Raw genomic sequence first — 5,459 nt, forward strand, 5'->3', positions numbered from 1 at the left:
TATAATACATTTTGCACATTATAACTATCAAAATTTTATAGCAAGATTTTCTGTAATGAGTAAGTCCACAGTGACCAGCAACACCGATATAAATTGACAGTCTGGCGCTTAATTGATTCGACTTAGGCAGTCTTTCAATACCGGGGACCGTCGAAGACTGGAGACCGTTGATAAGTAAGTCCTAAGTTACATTTGGGAATATTCTGATACCATGCATTTAACTTTTGTCCAAAACCTCTAGCGGATGACAGATTAATTTTAGGTGACAAAAATGACAATACGCATGGATCTGAAAGGCAATTGAGTATCTTATTTTTTTAAATAGATTTTGATATGCATATTCCAAAATTAACAATTGCTTATTTTGTAAAATTAATTTGCCCCTTAAATACGCAAAATACACCCATCTTTTTAGCTTTTTGCTCTGGCTTACAGAATTTTTGATAGCTGTGAAAACTCCATATCATGTAGTCTTAAAAAACTGGCAGTGCACTTGCTTATCTTTTTAAACAGTATTGTTTCAGTTTTTATCAATCGTGTAAATGTTAACAAAAAATTCTAAATGTGGGTGCGGTACTGGCTACTAGTGTTTCGTACAAAAAATTGTAGTTACTCAAGGACAATTTCTTAAATACCCTCACTCCACCAAAAAATTTGACTGGTTACAAATGAATATGGTACTATCCGCCATAATCGTTATCCAACACCATTCACATGCAAGTTTTCATTGTATTGCCACTTTATTTGTACACAGGTTAAAAAAGCCTTTTCTCTATCTATCTTCCGGTAATGTCAAACCCCTTGTGGGGACGTTTAGACCAATGTCTGTGTGTCAAAAATTGCAAGAAAATTAAAAAAGAGTTGTTTAAAAGAGGATAAAAGAATATTTAAAAATGTTCAAAACAGGGGCTGGAAAAACTAGAATGAGACATGTTCGATGCAGCTATGGCTGCACTAAATTGCTCTGGGGTAGGAAGTAGGGCAACTTCAAGGGGTAGGTGGTGCCAGTGGTATACCGTCCTAGGAAAGAATGAGAAGTTTATAATAGTCCTGAAGTTGCTGTGAATAACCTATAACATAAAGGAATGGCCATGGCGTGATATTCGGGGGGAATGTCAAATATTCTTAATCAGAACCCATGGTGAATCTTATAGAGAAAGGTTAACCTAGAATCTATATGTCCCAGTTCCAGTTTTCCAGGTTTAGGGAGTAAAGCATGTCTGTGATGCTGCAGGTCTGACATAGTCTAGCTTAATCCATTGGGCTGCTCTTCTTTGGAATTGTCGATTTGATGTATTTGAGTTTTGGTGTGGGGGGAGACCATACTTCGGAACCATATAAAAGCTCTGGAGTCTGACTAAAACGTCTGGTAAGCGAGACTCAATGGATTTTACAAATTTTACAGATTAATATGGCAGCATTTTTTTGCATATGACTGAAGTCTTGTCACCTTTTTGACAACACCCCAGGTGAAAGTGATTTTGAAGTCCTGTCACCTTTTGAAACACCAGGCGAAAGTGATTTCAATGAAACTTTTGTACCTAGGCTAATGCAGAACTGACACATAGATTTCTTTCTAGTTCAAGCATCTGTCTTGTTTTAATACCAATATTAAAAGAATGCAAGCAAAAATTAAGTGTTCATAAGAAAAAATATGGGTACCCTTTAATACGTGTCACAAGGTGACAAAAAATGTGCAGCCTTACTGGGAGTTTAACCCAGGACCTTAGAATACTTCTTCACAGCTCTACAGACTGAGCTATCTGGCAACATAGTAAGCTAGCTTTAATATACACTTGTTCTGGCTACCAAAACTTTATAAGCCGCATTTTTGTTTTTCATCTGATGCGGCATTAAAGTTTTGGATAAGACCCGTTACGAAACCTAACCAGAATAACATTGTCATAAGTTGCTTTATTTTCATTTTTCACTTGCAAATACACTTGACTTAATCAATTCTTGTGCATTTTACGATAAAACAATTATTTAAATATCGTTCTATACCAATTAAAGTATAAAAATATTAATACCGTCATAAAAATTGCCTTAGTATTTAACTGCAAAACATCAATTACGCCGACTACAGTCAGCCATGACATTTAGGTGCCACGCGAGGCCTCGTATGACGTCATTCGCGGGAACCGATTAGAATAGAGTCGTGTACTATGTTAAGAACATCTTTGTTGACATGATTTCGATATTTTTATTCTATGGCTGTGCATTGCCATTTTTTTCTGTCACGATACATATAACGATATTTGTTTTTCAAAACGATGCAATTCACGATATGTATTGCATACTTTGAAAAAATGCGATGCATATTGCGATTCTTATCATGTTGCGATGCGATACGTATCACGATACTGACTTAGTATATAAAACTTTGGCCATTGTTTACAGCAGAATTACGAATATAACATAAAACTATTACAATAACAAAAAATAAACTCTTTTACTTGTTGTTATAACATGGTTTCCGCTTTTGATCTTTCAACAATTTACTTTTCTGATTACTAAAGGTATTGTTAATTATATCATAACAGCAAATTGATATCTACTATTCTAACACTAAAGTCCACTACTGTAAATATGGCAGTTTAACAATTTTAGTCTTACAATACAATTCTTGTGAAAAAAATAGTAACATGTGATTTACAATTAGGCTAACAACTGTGAAAATAACAGTTAATCAAGTTCACTCTCAGTTTTCTGGAAAGATTTGTGCTCAACCCCAGAGTTAGTCCTATAACATAAGACGTTTCCGTTCATACTACGTACACTCCAACGTCTTATCGACTTCTTCATAAATTCCTTTAGCAAAACGCGCAGCGATTTTGAAGCGCTATATAAACCGTCGTAATTTACTACAAAAACAATATTTTGAGTAAACAGATATACAGACAGTAAATTTAAACATTTTTGCATCAATGTGCAGCAAAAAAAATAAATGACTCACCTTCGTATGTAAATAAATCCAATCCAATACAATCTATACCACTTTCACCGCTATATACATTCGGCCATGTTACCTGTATACATGTGGTTAATTAAAATTTCGGTTTACTTTACACGAAATTAATTTTCCTGCGTGTTTGTCTCTTGATAATTGGATTATAGTGCAATGTAGTCGATTTTTTTTCATTTGTGCGTTTACACAGACATTTAATCATTGTGAAAGGAATATATTATAGAAATGTTATATTACTTTGAAATTTGCAAACAAAAGTTATTTATTTGGTTCGTATAATTTCCTTGAATTTGTTGGAAGTTTTGCATTTATGGTTTTGCGAGACAATTCTCATTCAATGTTGAATATCTATAATAGAAATAAGATTTCATTTTCCGAACATCTTAAAATAGAACAGCTTATTGCAGTTCATGCTGTACGTTGTCAACATAAACTTAATTAACCCTTTAAACTGTAAATATATGTACTAAATAGTAAAACCTCGCAGATAGGATCGACATTTTTATGTTATCGTGAAAATGTTTATGCTGTCAACATCATGATAGAAAATATGTTAATGAAAACAGGGTCTTTCAAATAGAAATACCCTGATGAAATTAATGTGCACTGTTTGGCACATAATGTTGATGTTCATCCGTATTTTAAAGACTTCTTGCGCTTTTTTGATCACGTGAAATAAATTTCATTCACGTTAAATAGATTCATTTTTGGGTCTGCATGTGATAACTTAGAGGCAATTAATTTTTAAGAAGAAATACATGAACATTTCGTCTACCTTAACATATTACTTTTTTATTACAAGATAAACATTTAGTAATTTATGAAAAACTAATAATTTTAGATACTCATTGACATTTTTTTTAGATAATTTATTATTCGTTGAAAATCAGTTATCAAGACCATAATGATTTTATATACTGGTTGAAAAACGGTTTGCAATCATTTATTATTGAATGGTGTACATGTATGTATAAAGTGTCCGCAAAATTACAAATGATGTACAGCGCCTGCTTGTTCTGTAATTGATGTGACCCGAAAATCTATCTCTTTGTAGTATTCCGATCTTCCGATCATCACATGGCTGAGAGTTCTATTATCTTTCATGCAGTACTAAGGTACGCTTACGTTGTATTCTAATATCATATTAAGTGAATTTTGAACATGGATTATTAAAAGACGCTACTTTCGTCTCTCCTTTTTTGTCTAGGATTTGTAACAGGTTATATAAAACTTGGCTGACAGTTAACTGGAATACTTTTTTGATATTGTAATATATTCACACTTTGAATATGTCTGTGAATAACTTAAAAAAAACAAATCGAAAAGCTTGGTGATGCTGTAGAAGATTACCACCATACAGGAAGTCGTTGTTTTTTAGTAACTGGCAGTAAAGGAAGGTATTTATCGCGTCATCTTGAACGAAGGGATTACTTGGATATTATTTGGAAGAGTGGAGCGCGAGTTGAAGATGCAGCTTTACTAAGCCGTCTTGAAGTTAAGCTTAAAGATTTAAAAGCTCCATTGGTCTTGCTTTGGCTTGGTACATGTGACTTTACAAAATTAGAACGTAATAAAACAATTAGTCTCAGGAATATCTCTGCCGAAGACGTTTTTTCTAAGATGGTAAAAATGCACACTTCAGTATTACAGATTAACTCTTCCGCACGTGTACAATTTCTTCAATGTCCGGTATATTCAATGAAAACTTGGAATACTTTGAAAGGTTTCTCTGACTCCTATGATAAAGATCTGGAGGATTTAGTAGCAAAATTTAACGAACTGGTCGACTCATACAATTCCATGTATACGCCCAAATTTTCATTGGATTTAGAAAAAAATACAAAAACGAAAAAAGGATCACGATCTCGATATTATTTTAATTACAACTTGTATATTGATGGCATTCATCCTGGTCCTGAAATTGCACAACTTTGGATCTTAAAAATTCGCAAACTTATCAAAAATCTTCAAGACTAGTATATCCCGTGTAAAAGACAGAAACATGTTTGACTGTGAATGGGGATTGCCTCGCTCACATATCAAACGATGCCTGTTTTGGACTGAATTTTAGACGGTAGAAGAAGATACATATGTACATTCATTATTATTGTCGCCGTTAACGGACTGCGAGATATATAATGAACCTGATTTGATTTTTTTTTACTGTACACCGCCTGCGCTAAGCAAATCAGAACAGAGGATCTAATGCCATATATGATTTAAAAAAAACTGGACGGCCAATCTTCTGTGAACAAAATATGATAAACAAGATCAAAAAGGAAAGGCGGCGTTCAATGAACGCAACTCCTACACGATCCAGCAACAAGAACCAGTGGCAAGCCCATGATCCGCCATGTTATTCGTCAGTAGTTTGCACTTGACAGTACCGTCCATGAACAAGCCCAATCAGGCCAAGCCTGCAACATTTTCAATTTTGCCGTGTTGGACTTTCTTTAGGGATTCTTACTGTTTCTTTTGTTTTATTTACATG

Source organism: Ruditapes philippinarum, unplaced genomic scaffold, assembly GCF_026571515.1.
Source record: "Ruditapes philippinarum isolate M1 unplaced genomic scaffold, ASM2657151v2 ctg586_1_1_1_1, whole genome shotgun sequence".
Lineage (NCBI taxonomy): Eukaryota > Metazoa > Mollusca > Bivalvia > Venerida > Veneridae > Ruditapes > Ruditapes philippinarum.